The following is a 17,136-nucleotide window of genomic DNA, read 5'->3' on the forward strand; positions in this document are numbered from 1 at the left end:
AAAGAGAAATAATTACTCCCATTAGGAAGGATATATATGTACACAAATGTGTACATACATGAGTATATGATATATACGTTTAGTTTGGGTGGAATACTTACCTAATTCAGATTTTCCTGCCTGTGAGCTACTTTATTCATTAATAGCTAATACACTAAACCTAGTGCATTGTGCCCATCTTGTAGCTGAATCAGACAGTTTTCTGCGTCAGTGTTGATGTATATAGATTTTGATCTTTTGTCAGTTAATCTGTCGAGGAGAATCTCAGGTTTGCATCTCCTACATCTTTGTTCTTTATACATGGAGTTACACGTACTTTCACCTTTCTTCCCATGGACTGGAATTTAGTTTAGTCTCACACAGTAATCTCTATTGCTTTGTTTCTTCATGTTTTGTTTGTGCTGAGACAACTGTCTTCTCTGCCTGACTGCTACTTTCATGGAAACTTAGCTACTAATTACTTTTCATATATTCCCTTCTATTCTTCGCAATAGGGATTGAGAACAAAATCTGTCTTCCTTCAAAAATGCATAACTATTTAGTTGGCTTTAGTTAGGGCTCAAACTGATGAAAGTACACCAATTCTTTGTTAAAAAAAAGATAATTCTGTTGGCTTTAAGAGGATTTAAAGATAGGCTTGCTGACTTTAGGATCTCACTGTTGTAAATGAGACCACTGGAATAGTGGCTAGGATCATTTTATCATTGTGCTCTAAATTTAGCAAATAAAGAAATAGTTAATTACACAGGAATGCAGATCTAGCATTTTTCACCAGAACTAAAACACTCTAAACTAGTTTCACCAGAACTAAAAAACACTTATCTACCAAGAACTGGTCTCCAGCACCTAGCAAGTATTTCCTGCAGGGCACGTCCATTTGCAATGACTTTCAACGTTGATGCAATGTGAAATCAGACCAATTCTGTTACAAGAAAAGAAGCTGAATAACGTTAATGCACATTGCTGAATGCACTGTCTCTTGGACTAGGTTAGGGGCAAAAATTGTTAGATCATTGGTGCTTCAAGACAGCATGTAAATATTTCAGTTAATATATTGATTCAACCAAGGAGAAACAGGCAGGAGGATCCTGCCATTTGAGAAAATAATGCAATCTAGGGACAACTAAGAGAAATGAGAGGAAAAATGTAAAGAAAAAGGATAAAAATGAATTCTAAAGCTCAGTAAGGTGGTGAAGTTTCCCTGTTTTGAAATAAGCATTCAAATGGTTGCAAATACAAGTCTAGGCTGGGAATTCTTTCATTAGTGTTACCTCTGCCCTCCTAATAGAGATACGCTTCTTCTGTGGGAGAAAGATAACTTTCCTTAAAAGCAGCTGGAACTGTGGATGAAAATGAGCGCTTCTCTGACATCTTCTGAGATGACAGCAGCTGTTTGCTATACTTTGTTATGAGTTACAAATAAGTAACTCTCAGTCATGAGGTCTATACTAGCTAGTAATTTGGTGCAGTAGCAGTAAATCAGTAGACAAAAAAAGAAGGTGTTGAGGCCCCTACGCCAACATTACAGAGAATTTGGGAATCTTACTTGGGACTAGATCTATTCTTTTCTGCTGGATGAGCCATCCTCACCATGCATATGGATTGAAACTGTCCAAAAGACCAGTCTTTGATTGCAACCCTGCTGCTCCTGGGAAGGGCTGGACAATGTTGGTGCATACTCAAACCAGAGATTCTGGTTTAGCTCCCTCCCAAAAGAATCTATTTAAGATGTATCAGAATTTCTCTGCAAAGTGAGCCGATACAAGATAAACGGGGTTAAGTGGGGGATTTACTTCAAAAGCACACTATCACTGCACACTAAGGCAGCTGATGTAGCCTAGTCATGCACTATGTGACATGGGCAAACGCTATGACTTTCACATCCCAGTTGAAAGCCTCAAAATATTTCTCTTCTGTCTCTGAATACAAAACTTGTGACAGTTTGTTGAAGGAATGACTGAAAGAAGGGGCTGATAATGGCAAACAAATCTTACACAATCGTTTTCTCATTTTGACAATGTTTTTCTAGCTTTTGTGCTGTGGCTGACATAAGGGAAAACAAATTGCAAGCTACCTGATGAAATCCTGTTCATAACCCTTCTGTGAATAACATGTTAAAGAAATCCACTCCAAGTTTTAGTCTTCTGGAGAAGACTAAGAACATTACTTGGTGCTGTTTGGATGCCCACACCACATAGGCAGGATCAATAATGTGGATAATTATTTTAATACTGAGCCATAAAATATTAACTCAAACAGCAGTTCTGTTGGGATGAATTTCCAAATCCTTTCACTGCTGCCTTTTTCAAAGAATTATATTCTATTTTAGTTCATCCGCAATTTAACACATAACTGCAATAAGTAAATGAGCTGTAACATGCCTTCTTTCCCATTGTGTGTCTTCAGAGACATTTCTGTTATCAAAAAGTTTCTCTCTACTGGGTATTACCACTACCGTAAGGAAAAAAAAGTGAATTTCATTTGGTCACAGTGGCTTCTTCTGAGAAAACTGATTTTTTCATTTGGATTGGAAATAAAGCATGTGTCTCCAATTATTAGTAATAGTTCATAGTATATATCTATATATAGATAGCACCAAAGACACGATAATGCTCTTCCAACATGAAAAGGTCTTTATCCCAAATTGCTTTTAGAGGCTTTTTGGGGAAAAAATGTAGCCACCTGGAGCTACATATTAGGATACTTCATTTTGTCCTTCACCTACTTCATAGTGGTAATACTTAGATTCTCTGACTGAAAAAAAAAGCATTAGCAAATTGAGCTAAAGGCTTGTTATTAGCTCATCTTGTTCTATCATGGTTCTAGTACAGAAGAGAGAATCAGATGAATATTATGTTTATTAATCAGAATGCTATAGATTTACCAAATACTTCTGAAAGACACTTTTTAAAAAGTTTATTTCACTCCTTGCAAAGCTTAGAACTTCTCTGCTGAAAAAAATGAGTACTCTTCAGAACACCACATAGGAAGTGGATGAATGCAGAGTGAGGTGCGGCAAAGCTGGATGGCACCACCGGTGATATTACACTGCTGGTGCTCTCTTCTCTCACCACAGGATAGGGGAGGAGAAGGCACCAGGGTATTATCTCAGCTGTTGTGATAGATTAAGCCTGACATGCTGCCAAATCTTATGTGTATTAATAAGTTTCTCCCACTGATCCCCAATGGCAGTCAGATGGGTTCATTGGTAGATTGTGGTGGACATTTAAATGTTTGAGCTGGGCAATTTGAGATGAACTGCCATGATTCATTAGCCCTGTTGAGGGAACAGTGCCAGGAAGTATCTGGCTGATGACTTAAGAGACACCTAGTAAGCTGAATAAAACCCCAACTCACTCGGCAAATCCCGCAGCAGTGCTAAGGGATCTGAACTCAATGACCGATACAACACACTGCCACTTGTAATAAGCCAGGAATTAAAAGCTGTTGTTATTAGGGACTTAAACTTAAAGGTTAGCAAACAATATGCTTCCAAATCACAATCTATCACCAACCGACAAGGACTGCCTGCCCCTTGCCTGCAGGGTGTATCTGTGTGTGTGGAAACAGAGACTGGAAGCTGATGAATTAGGAATAAGCAGTTTGTAATTTTTTAAAAATGTGTTTCTTCAATCTCTCTGCCTCCCTCTAAGGAGTTCATTGTTGACAGCAATGCGGAGCTGAACCAGTTTGCAGGTCTCAGTAAAAAATATAGACTGAAGGGTCAAGGTGACAACGGGAAGACTGACGTCTTCTTTCAACTTACGTATTGTAAGCAAAGGGAGTTCAATTGTTTTACCTCCTTTAGTTTCTCAGGTAATGCTCAGTATGGTGACAATAAACCCTTATACAAATTCCTAGAGGTTTTACTGTCCAGTAGCTTGACTATCACGGAAAGTTTGTTTCTATATTAAAAAAACCTCATTCTCTGGTAGACCAATGTTAAAATTCTGGGAGAGAGGAGGTGGGAGATTCTTGTATGTATCATATTTGATTTATAACCTAACATAAGGAGAAGCAGATACAAAATAAGGCTATTCGGAAAGATAGCTATTCAGAACTGCCATTCATGGACAAGAACTGAGAATCAGCTTCTGTATTGTAGTATCTCCTGTTCTGCACATCTTAGTCCTGCTGAAATATGATCTGTTCTTTATGAAGGAATGCTTTTTAAGAGACTTTTTTTGTTGTTTCTGGATCATAAAAGCTGTCAAGTTTCTTCACCTGTCATTGTAATTACAAATATATTTACATACCTCTGTGAAGAAATGTATGAACCATTTTTACCCAGTTCCTTCTAAAGATCTGTAATTAACTATTCTTTACCACCAGGACTGAATCTACTGGCTAAAGGTCAACCTTCATAAGTTTACAGTTGTTCCTTTCCAGTCATATTTTCAGGGACCACTTTGCTCTCTTTATACTGCTGTTAGTAAGTCTTGCCATGCATTGTGGATTGCTGTCAGATGCTCTTCAAAGACTATAAAATAATAGTATTCCTTCAAAAAGTATTTTCTTAAATCTCTTATCTGTCATTTATTCCCTCATCTGTATGCATTTATTAAAGACCTGTCAGAATGAATGGTTAGAGATGTGATTATTCAGCCCTTTTGGTGGAAGAAAAAAGCAACTAAAATTACCCGAGGAGCAAATCAAATGCAGTAGTCTTTCATATTTGGATACATACTTAGGTCATTAGAGAAAATGAATTTTGTGACTTTCCTATTGCTATCCTTTCTTGCGCAGAGTTCAATATGAATGGTAGTTTTTGCTTTGAAGGTAAATTCAGTAAGTTAGCATTAGGGTACACAGCTGCCTGGGTACCATAGTGCAGAATAACAGGGCAACGACAGTCAGGAATGAAATGCATTTGCAAAGCTACTATGGACAAAGGTATAATTATGTTGTATTATTATTTTTTCATGCATCTCCTAGTCTGTAAGTGCAAATACACCCATTTGTCTTGTCTGGATAATGCTTTAGTTTGAAAAAGGTCTTAAGAAGTCCTCTTATCTATCATATAGTGTTGTGACACCATGATTTTATACGTTTATAGACAGCACAATTTGGCTAAATTGAAATATATAGCCAAAATCGAGCTCAGTGGGATCTGAATTTGTATTTAATACAAAAATGAGAAGGACAATCTAATTAAGGCTCTATGATGATGGGTGTGTTAAAAAATGTAGTATAGAACAATTTTAAATCTTTATATTGTAAAAAATATACTACACGACAAAATGCAAACCACAGTGTAAATATCCGGAGAAATCTTTGGGTTTTAAAATGTTTTTTAAATAAATGGGCAGATACAAATGTTATCTTGTCAATTTATGATCAAATTCTCTACTTTTTAGTGTTTTTTCTTGCAAGAAATTAGACATATCCTGGGACCCATGTTTTCATGGATTTTTTTTTCAAAATGCTGATTCTTAGAATACCAGCATACAGGCTAAAGAACAGATGATAACTTTTTATCCAGAAAAAAACCCAAACAAAATATGTACCAGAGGTAGTGTGCTTCAAAATAAAATTCCCCAAAGTATAAAATGCTTGACCCTGAGATGTATTGCTTATTGATGTAATTAAAACAACATATGAGGTCAGTGCATATCTGCAGTCAAGAATGTGAAGCAGGTTTCTGCTTGATCATGAATTTAATTCATCTCAGATCAGAAAGAATCAGAAAGATTCCCCCAGATGGTTGCTTTAGGACAGGATTTGATAGTTTTGAAACCAGTTTCTAAGGAAATAATGTTTGACTTTCAGACCACATCAGGTAACTCAAACTGATTGTTACCCACTTTAGCATTGTCAGGCAAAAGACTGGGGATGGAAATAGCTTATAAAATCATCTAATTCTATACCCCGCAGAGGTCGTATGGCACTTCATAAGTAGCTGCTTAAGAGAAAAGCTTGTGGTGATTCTGGATTTTGTGCAGAGGATCCATTGTTCAGGACTGTCAGTTCAGAAGCACAAGAAACCATGATAAGCATTTACAATTTTGAGCTGTAGGCAGAAGTGGAAATGCTCCCTTTTGAGACAATGACACTCTTAGAAAATAATTTAAATAAAAAGATTTAGAATCCGTTCCTCAACTACAAGGTGGATTAGTGAATGTGATAGCATTCATTTAGACTCTGGCTTTAGATACACTGTGACTAGGTCAAGTTGTACAATCTGTATGGCACAGAAAATAAACCAGATAAGACTGTTCAAGAAAAATAAATTAATGGATCTTATTCTTCCCTAAATAAATGGAGTACAAATTGGAGAATAGTTCTGACAAGTCAAAGGACTTCGTGTTTTATTCTCTTTCTCTTACATACATGAAATATGAGTTCATGTATAAGCACAAAGAGGCTAGTTGTGGGGTTTTTTTCATGTGAACTCACAACACACATCCACCCAAAATCTGCCACCTGCTCTGGTCTTCTGTAATCAATTTTGCCTTTTCTTGCCTGTTTCATACACACAGTCATTCGGAGTGGGCACCACTCCTCCATTCTGAGGGTTTTGTTAAGTTACGTAGAAGTGGGCATAAGTGTGGCTCATACAGAAAACACATAGTAAATGATAAAAGAAGGCAGGACTTTTCTTCTCTTCCAAGGTGTTTGTAATTTTGAAAGCAAGTATAATGTGTCTTATGTCTTTTTCTCACCCTTTTTTCTTTCTCACTTTCTGATCACCATTTATATGAATCGAGAAGAAAGTTATTTATGAACAACCAACTAATTTAGTTTTGATCTGCATGTAAACTTTTCTGCTTTAATTTAAATCAGTAATTGCCTACCACCTGTCTGACTAAGCATTCCAAAATTGATTTGCAAAACAAATTTGTATTTGATAATTTGCAGTTTTCTGACCGTCAGTCATTTTGTGAGGGTGTCCTGCTCAGCCACGCAATGGTAAATCAAGATTCTTTGCCATGGTTGATTCCCTCTGTCAGAGGATTTAAATCACATGTCCTGACTATCCAATAGTACAGATTTGGGCTGAAAGATGTAAATGTGTTTAATAAAATCCATTCAAATCCTTTTTGTAGGCCTCAGGATTACTAAAAGCAAGACAAATCCTCCTCTTAAATGACATCTTAAGATCTCAAACTCTGTCTGTTACAATGTTATCCTTAGTATATACAATTCTATTTCATTCAGTAATGAGTCTACCTAGTGTCGGTACTCACTAGCCATGATCACATGCACTCAGAACTCCTCAGATTTGTCATTGTTTTTTTTGTTCCTGTACTTATAACAGTAGCAATGACGGTTCTTTGTATTCAGTGACAAGTATTTGTGATCTTAAAGCCCAAGGGTCTGGTTCCTATTCCTGTTAATGAAGTTCCAGGTGACCCTGAAGTGCTGCAGAGTGACAGCTGTGAAATCCTAGGTGGTCACAGATTTGTTCGAATGCAAAATAGCCACTAATAAGGCACCTAGTGAGAATGGTCCTTGTTTGTCTTAAAAGATACTAGATCTAGACACAACTCTTTCATCTACAGTGTCAAGAAATAAAAAAGACAGGGTTTTTAACAGGAAAATACTGTAATTTTTAAGATCCACTGACAGCTGTTTCAGTTATGTTTCAATGTAAATATTTTTTAAAAATCACAGGTGTTAAACTGAAGTAAAAAATTACCTTACATGTCCTATGTGTGAAAAGTGCTCAATTTCTAACTGTACACCGGGGTGAAATAAATACGTCATAACATTTATCCTTTGGCAATCTTTAGCTATATAATGGTTAAGGCTGTAAATCACTAGGTATTGTGTAAGTATGTATTTTGCCCGTATAGCAAAGTTTTATGCTAATACAAAATCATTGGAACTAATTCCTAATTTCCCTCACTCAAAGCCATAATCATAAAGAAGGTCCCCTCAAATTTTCCATGTCGTATTGCAAAAATTTAAAAATATCTTTGTAATTACTCTTTTCCAAATAGAGAAAATCAGAAAGAGATGCCAAAACATTTACTAGGCTTTAATTAAACAAAAATAAGCTGTTACTTTATATTTTTAAAAAATCCTGTCTAGCTTTTAGGGTTTTCTTTAATTTTCACAGCGCAATGACAGGGTAGGGACCTCTCATGTTGTGTAACCTGATGTCAGGGCCATGAGGGCAATAACAGCCCACACCGGCCCTGGCCAGCCTCCCCCGAGCCTCCCCCAACCCTGACCTTGGGACCAGGAGTCCCATTTCAGCTCTGCTCAGGGCCATCGGTCCCTGCCCCAGCGATGCCGTAGGAGTGAGGATCTCCAGCTCCTCCACTGCTCTCTCCACAGGAGATCTCCATCCCCACCGCCGTGGCCATGCCGGGCTGTGTCTGACACGGGTTCCCCTCACCGAGCCTGATCCTGACCCCACCTGTGGGCTGACATCCTGGTCTGGCTTTGGCCCGTCCTCGTGAACTTGCCTGTTGACCTGGACTCCTGGTTGAACGCGGCCGCAGCCGCGGCGTCTGCCTTGCTCCCCTTGCACAGATACTGTGGGGCTGGGCCCTGGCCGGTGAGGACCTTGCCCTGCCAGGGATCCTGCTGGTCCCTGGCTCATGGTCCCTCAGGGAGCAGCTGGCCCTCGCCGTGCTCGGGCACCAAAAGCCAATTGGTTTTTATTCGTTAGCTTTGCAGTACAGGTGATGTTTCAGTGCTTTGCTAAAAAATTGAGAGGCTTAAGCTTTAGTGAAGTGCGTGTTTGAGTATGTAATTAAAATAAGGATGTGTTTATGTTGGTTCCTGAATCAGGACGGTAAAGAGAAGTCAGTCATAGCTAACCAAAGGAAAGTCATTCCTAAGAAAGCAGCTGACCACATTAATTATACAAGAAGACACTTGTCTTAGAGTCTGTCTTCGGGCCACACTTACCTAATATACCATTATTCATTTATTCTGGTTTGGGTAAAGAAGGGCCCACTGTTTGTTATTTTATCAATCTTAACAAATGTATCCTTACCACTCCAGCATAAAGGAGAACAGAGTTGTTATTCTTATGTTTGAGACAGAGAAATGGGGACAGGAAATGAGGTGTTGGAAGGTTGAACTAAAGCTAAACTGGTGGATTTGGGAATGTTTCAGCGTCCCTGGTCCACTTAAGTGTTCACCCTACTGACCGCCACTTGGATCTACCCGCTGCCATGGGAGCGGTGGGTTTCCACTGGAAGGAAACACAAGTGTGCAAGGGACTTCAAGAGTAATTTGGTGACTAGGACGGTGTGCCAACTATGACATATAATCACTGCTAGATACAATCACAAAGTCTTTGGTAAAGTCTGAAGTGGACGTCTTCAAAGTCAGAAGACATCTGCTCCAGTTACCAGACCATTCCTTTTGCTATTTTGTTAACGTTATGTTCCATCTCTTATGACACGAAATTAAACGGTCAGCTGGATTGTTTAAATGCCACTAAATGTCATTGTTTCTATGTTACACTATAAACAGTGATACCGTTATTCATGTTAAATAGTATCTTGTGTCAATGGCAGTTATTGGAGAGCTACACTGTAAAACTGAAAAAGCAGTATAAAATCCTGTCGTGCACCACCTTGCCATTTCCAAGTCGTCCTAAACTCTCATTCGATCTTCCTTTTCTGCCTCAATGAAAAATGACACCTTCATGCTCAGAAATTAATCTGCCCACCTCTCAGGGGCTACCACTTCTGAGAGAAGCTGTGCACTTTTTGAGGTTTGACAATTTCAACAAATTTCAAATCAGGGAGGAGCAGGATGTAGGGTGGTAATTTTTGTACTCTTATCGTTGTGTTTGAATTTACAGTCACACTGAGTGAACTTCCCTCTTTTTCTATCACTCAGCATCTACATATTGTGAATTATGTCTAAATACCAAAGTGTTATTTAATGTAGCCAGAAAAGAAAGGAATGAATGATAGCCCATTATTGCTTTACATCCAGACATCATTCTGAGTTCAGGGCTATTCTTTTAGCCATGCCACAAGAATTACACAGGCACGACTAGTTTTTATAACCCCCTTAGGCAATGCTGAAACTATAAACACGATGGGAATGAAGTCTCACCATGTGTATCTAATAGCACCAAAGAGAGTAACTAAAGTTGGTGCTGACACAGCACTCGGCTTGTATTAAAGGTTTAACATACTACACAAATCCCCTTGGCTGCTTGGTTTTAGGCTTTTAGATCATTAGGAGAAGCTGTGAGGAGGGACTGTCCCAAAATACATGCTAGTGAAGCGTCTACTGGTGTCATAAAAAGTATACATACGGAGGTGCTTTGTTCAGTTCTGGACAGGGATCTGGGCAAATAACGCTGGGAAAATTCAGGAGTACGTGTATGCCTAACTCTTGTTTATGCAGTAAAGGGACAGCATGGAACAGTGAAATGTATACAGAAGTAATGCAAAACTATGTGAGATATGTATATACACACACGCACACACACGCACGTATCTGTGTCGATATTGCTTAAGTTTTATGAACCTGGGTGTGTTGACACACAGTTTCAATCCCATACAGAACTCTACTTTCCTCTCAGTTAAGTGATGTAAGACAGGAGAAACGCCACTGCAGTCAGAAGTTACAGCGGGAGTTAATGAAATCAAGAGTATATCAATTAGGTCCTGAAAAATAGATGTAGTCGTATATCAGAACTTCTCTCTCTTATTCATTATATTTTAAAATTCTGTTATAAGAAAGACTTTGTTAGAAGTGAAAGGTATTCTAAGAATTCTACTTTAAAAATTTAAAATAGTTTTCAGAAACTATAGGTTTAAAAAATCATTAAACTTATTCTAAATATTATCTTCAAACAGGTCATTTCTCCTTGCAAATATTTCCACTGAACAATTTTGACTGGATTTTCTTTCTTGTTTGGATGTACATTACATGAGAAACAGCTTCTTTTCTTCAATGAAATTTGTCTACCTGCCTAATTCATTTGATAAACGTTCAGCAAAATTAGTCACTCAAACATTGAAATTATAGGGAAAGCAATTTATACACTCACAGACATAGGACTTACAGAGAGTTTGCCAATAACTTTTGTGGGTATTTATTCACATTTAATGCCAGCGTTTCTTACTCTTCTGCTTTCCTAAACGAGGATTTCTTGATTTCAGCCTCTTTCCTGTGGAAAATTTCTCCTATTTCTGACATTCTTCATTACTTTCAGTTTCTTTGTTTAGTTGCTACTTTATCTTTGCTATCAATTTATGTTATTTGAGCTGCTTGAGCATTCAAGTAATAAGCCTCCCACTGTTTTTTTTATAATTACTTCTATCATTCATGGTTTTAAGCAATGTCAGCCATGTCTCACTTAACTATAAAAGCGAGTTTTTACTCCTCCCTACTCCCTCTGTTTGATAATATAAAACCAAAATTCAATACAGCCCTAAATCAGGCGTTCAGGTTTTGTCCCTAAAATAAATCACTGTCATCTTGCCAGCCATACCAGAATATTCCTGTCAGATTTAATTATCAGTAATTTGAAGGTCAGTGGGGTTTATTACTTAATATTTCTATTACAGTGCATACTCTTAATGATACCTTGGCCTCCAACTGTTCCCCAGGCTTCAGTATATCCTTTCCTCAGTATATCACTTTCCTCAGTTTGTATGTTTTCTGCTAGCTTCCAAATGTACTTAAGGATTAACAATTAAAACCTGTTTCTATATTACTGATAATATTTTATATAAAAGAAAGATATGATAATTCAGAGAATGAGTGCACAATTGTGTACCTGATTTTAAATACTCTAAGATGTAGATAAGAGGAATTCAATAGAAGTGTACGTGAAAATTGCCCATCACATATGTAATTCTCTATTATACATGCACAGCGACCTCATTTGCATGTACAATTGTAGTTATTTTTGCAAAAAAGGCGTGCAGTCCTATATGCAACTATACAAAAAATGTCTGAAAACCGTGCTTCTGGTGAATGATAGAAATAGTTTTTCATGATTATTACAAGTATCCCCACCATGACAAAGCACCCAATTTAAAAGAATGGTAACAAAACAGGTATAACATCCGAGTATTAAAAAAATCACAGCCAAGAAAACTGAAGTACCTTCCCTCTTTCCTGTGAAGGTTTCCCTAGATCCTGTATGAGATCAGTGTCTCTGGTGGTAAAAAGTAATTGGCCGATTGCGAATTTCCTGGAAATGGAGGAATCCACAGGAGCATCAAGAGACTGCAGCTCCCAGCAGAGGACATATCAGGTCATATTGTAGCTCTCATGAACCAGAATGTAAAGGCTACATTTAGGGTACAGGCAAGGGAGAGAATTTCAGACAACTCTTATGTCACAGTATTGAAAGTATCTAGGGCGTCATAGCTTTCACCTGAGACAGGCCATATTTCAGAATCAGCCTTCTCTGTAATGGTTGTAGCACATTTATTAAGCATCTTATCCATTCTGAGGATTGAATTGGGCCTGTTTAAAATCTTAGTTCTGTGTAACTGATGTCAGTATTTATTAAGCCTCATTGCAAGGACAGAGCAGGGCAGGGAAATCAGCCTCACTGGTGACAATCTGCATTAAATAAAAAGAGCTAGTAGAGCTCTAAAAAGACCCTTGTACTGTATTTGTCATTTAGGACTAGGTTTTAATTTAGATGCTGCTAAACAATTTTGGATGATCTCTAAAACAATGGCATCGTAGCTGCTGGAAATTGGAATCTGGTACACAATTGCATCTTTTTTGTTATGTTGCCCTAATTTGAACCTCTTTTCCAGCCCAACTTCTACTTCTTCCCTCTGAGAGCTTGTGGAATCAGACCACATTGATAGAAAGACCCAAAGGTCAGTTAAAAGAAGAATGAGAAATTTTCTGGAAAACATTTCTGCATTGTCTACTTCAGCAACAGACTTATGTGTAATGGAATGGTTTTTACGTCCTTAACTTCTCCCAGCTCAAGCTGTTTCATTCACCTCAACTGATTCACAATTGCAGCCATAGAGGGACTGCCACGGTCTTTACATATTCCTTCTTTTGAGTCCAATATTGCCTACATTTTCCTGTTCAAAATTTCAATTTTTATAACTTTAAATTTCCAATGGCATTCAAAAATTTCCTCTTGAAATTTGTATCAATCCCAGCCATTTTGTTCTAAATTTCTAGACATCTTATAGTAGCTATACTTTGGGAAAGCTGTTGAGTTCCTTAAACTTCTCAAATCTCTTAAATTAACAAACTAATGCTAGAAATCTGGTAAGAACAAATCCTCTGTGAGATCTCAGATACTCCTGAAAAAGTTCTGTTCTTTCTGTCAACAGTGTGCTCTATTATGTCCATGAAATAGAAACAGTCAGTTATGTTTTCTGGGGAAACTGAGGAACTGAGAAACCTTAAGTGACTTTCTCAAGGACACAAAATGAGTCTGTCCTAGTTTTAGGACTAGAAATAGACATGCAGATCTCAGTCCCATGTGTTAAACCTTAGTTGTAGCCCATCTGTTCTGAGTAGAGGGCTTTAGAAAACCATGTCAGCGAGAACTTTTGAATTCAAACAGTAAATAAACAATCATGAAGTCTCAGCTAAGATCCAAATTCAGAGGTTTTATTGCCGGTGTTGGAGTCCAGGAATACAGGAAAATGCCTGCATTTTCTGTCATAAGGGAATTTTATAAATCTGGCAGTTAAAAAAGAACAGCTTCTGATTTTCACACATTTTGGATACACATGGGATCATAGTGAGAGAACTAAAGTAGAGTTGGATTAGGTGATTACAGAAAGCTATTTATTTATTAAAGATAAATTGTTCAAAGATAGGGCTGGAAGGGACTTCAGGATGTCATTCAGTTCACCCATCCTGAACAATGTAGAGTAGATAAACCTGCACTGTCCCATGGTAGGATATAAACAACAGTCAAATTTATTCTTAAAGGTAGCTAACAAAGGAAATTTCAGATCCTTTCTAACCCTTCGGTAAACTCTTCATTCCAGTGCTTCATTACTGTTATAATTAGAAAGGTTTCCTAAATATTACTTACCACAAGTTGAAGCTATTTGTAATTACAATTACACTGTCAGGTTTCTAAGGGCCTTTAGCTGGAATCAAGGATAAGGAAGTAAAGGGCTTTTCTGAATGGAGGAGAGGGAGTCTTTCAATATCTATATGTCAGTTAAATTTCATGCAGAATCACTAAGCAAAACTATCCTTAAGCTTTAATTAAATAACCCTTGAGGATGAAGTACCATGAGGAATAAGGTCATGGTGAAAACTGTAATTATTTCCTAGAGCTATTGATTTTATGCTAACGATTTTAAATGATGCATATAGCTTGCATCTAATAATCTTACCTAGAATGGCAGGTGGTGTTTTAGGCTTTCTGTGTCACTTGGGAGGAGGCTTGTTGGGACATATTTCAGTGTGTCTACATTGTTTATTGCAAAGGTTGGTGTGGGGGGGAGAGGGAGCTCAATATCAGGTCGAAGGGAAAAAATTTGACTTTTTGTTAGGGGAATGAAAACAAGCAAAGCAAATGGAGGGGAGGGGAGGGGAGGGGAGGGGAGGGGAGGGGAGGGAAGGGAAGGGAAGGGAAGGGAAGGGAAGGGAAGGGAAGGGAAGGGAAGGGAAGGGAAGGGAAGGGAAGGGAAGGGAAGGGAAGGGAAGGGAAGGGAAGGGAAGGGAAGGGAAGGGAAGGGAAGGGAAGGGAAGGGAAGGGAAGGGAAGGGAGTATGACAGGTTTTTGAAACAAGATTCCGATGGATGAGGCAGTTTCTCCTGGGAAACTCCCAACACAGAGTTCATCCCTGAGGTATCATGTATCAGGATTCCTTTCTTGTTTGCTTATCTTCTAAAGGCCTAGGCATAGAAAAGTGTATTTCTCTAAATCTTCTAGTATATTTTATCTTCTTGATGTTTATCTTCATGTCTTAAAAACTATCAGCTATGGATATCTTCTCAAAAAATTGTGTATTTCAGTGTCTTTAAGGCCCAAGAAGAAGGCAAGAAGAGATCTATTCTGTGTTGTGAATGTGTTGATTTTGTGACTCATAAAGTCTTCCCAACTATCTGTAATTTAGATGAGCGCTATGCTTATACTGTGAATTACAGTGTTTTTTTTTTATTGATAAAAGCTATAAAACTGGGTATTCTGCTTTAGAGAAGCAACTCTTTCCCCAGAAGAGCTCAAAGAGATTCTCTGGAAGCGTTCATGCTATTGTAGTTTGTGTATATCACAGATGACAGCTAGAGTCTGATATAATCACATAAACTGCTATTGTTATACTGTCCTTTAATGTGTTCAGGTAATAGCCACTAATGTGGGATCTTCTGTAAGATAAAAAAAAAATAAAAAACCAAAGGGATCTTAATTTGTATATAGTTCACATTCACCAACCTGCAGGATGAACAGCCTACCGATATTAATAAGGATTGCTCATCATAGAATACCTTGCCATGCTCCAGAGGCACACATCAGGTTTTGCACTACATTCATGACAAGGCTGAAGATCACTTTTTAATTTGGAGGGATGGCAGTTGCCTGCATACATTTAGTCTCATTCTGCCTTGACTGCATCTGTCACCTTGATATCTCTCTTGATATATAGTTTTTATTCTAACTGAACCCAGAAAACACTAGTTAATGCCATATTTACAGTAAAAACTCCGCCTTCCTTAGCTGTGGTTGAAAGGATTAGCCAGGCCAATGGAGTGACACTTTCTCACTTTCTAAGAGATTTGGTTTGTCTGCAACACAGATGGAACGGACTGGCAGGCAGTAGCAAGGAGAAATTTTCTGCGGTTGCTGCACATGCTGTGCCTATTGGAAAGACTAATATGGACTTCAGTCACTGTATCTGTCAATCTCACACTTCCCACCAGTTCACAAGTCAAAAGAAAGGAATTAAGTAAATGAAGCAGGTAAAAAGAAAACATTTTGAAAATAATGGGGATGGGAGAAACTACTTGAAATAATGAGAAGAATTCCAATGTACTTATTACTTACCTGCCAGGTTTTTACTCACTAGGTGGTCTTCACATACAGATGCTATAGCTGAAAATATTTTTAGTATCATTTGGGCTTTGCTTGTTTTTTCTTTCCCACATTGCCCACATTTCAGTGTCTGTATGTCTCTTCTTAATGACTTAGCACGGTTTAATGTCTCCTCTGCCACTCTCACTAACCATCACCTCCGATTACTAATGGCACCCGCTCTCCCTGTGATTTACCCTTTGTGGCCAGCTACTTTTAATTTGGTCTGCAGCAACTGCAAAAATGGCAGAGGGCAATTACAGAGCAGACTGACGCTTGGCAATGGACTTAGAGGTACATTATTTTTTTGGTGATGTTTTAATCTTTTTTTTTTTTTTAAGATTATGGGACAGTTTGGGAATTAATTTAGAGAGATTGTAATTTCACTCTGATTTAATCTGCCACTAGAATAAAAAAAACCCCAAGTTTTATATGAAGCTTTTTAAATGGGTGATCAGAAATCCAACAGCTTGAATTGCTCTTCTAGACATATTTTACAAATGTTTTATGATACTTTATTTACACTGCTGCATGACACTGCTGCATAGTACTTGAAATAATGCAAGTGAAATTTTAATATATATTTTATAAAGATTTTAAAACTCTGAAGGGTACTGAGAACATTTACCATACCTACAGGACATTACGATTGTGACTCCTTACGCATATAGGATGACTCTTTTCACTTCTGCCTTAAGGGTGCCAAACTGATGACCTTAAAGACTCTGAGTTCTAAGCACTCCTTTGCTGAACAGCACAGAAGAGGCAGAATTACTGAAGGCTTCATTTGAACTGCATCACCATTTGCCTCAACTTTCAGCCTCCAGGGATCTGCTTTAAGTAGTAGTGGTGCACATTTATGAGGATGTTGCTTTTGGTAACAATTTTTATGAGAATGACTGAGGAACTAGTTTATTTCATGCAAACTACTGAAAAGATTTCTGACAGCAGCAGCATTGGCTACTTGTATGGATTTGAATATATTAGCAGAGGCAGAGTCATGTTACCTAGAAGGACATCACATAGCACAGAAATGCAGATTAGTACCAGCTCCTCTCCAAAAATTACCAATACATTCTTGTAATATATAACCCATTTACTAATTTTTGAGTATTCGAGGCAGGACACTGATTTAGCTGCAGAATTCTCGGTGCACAAAAATACATGAATCTTTAAAAGAACTC

This window comes from Calonectris borealis, chromosome 5 (genome assembly GCF_964195595.1).
Source record: "Calonectris borealis chromosome 5, bCalBor7.hap1.2, whole genome shotgun sequence".
NCBI classification, from domain to species: domain Eukaryota; kingdom Metazoa; phylum Chordata; class Aves; order Procellariiformes; family Procellariidae; genus Calonectris; species Calonectris borealis.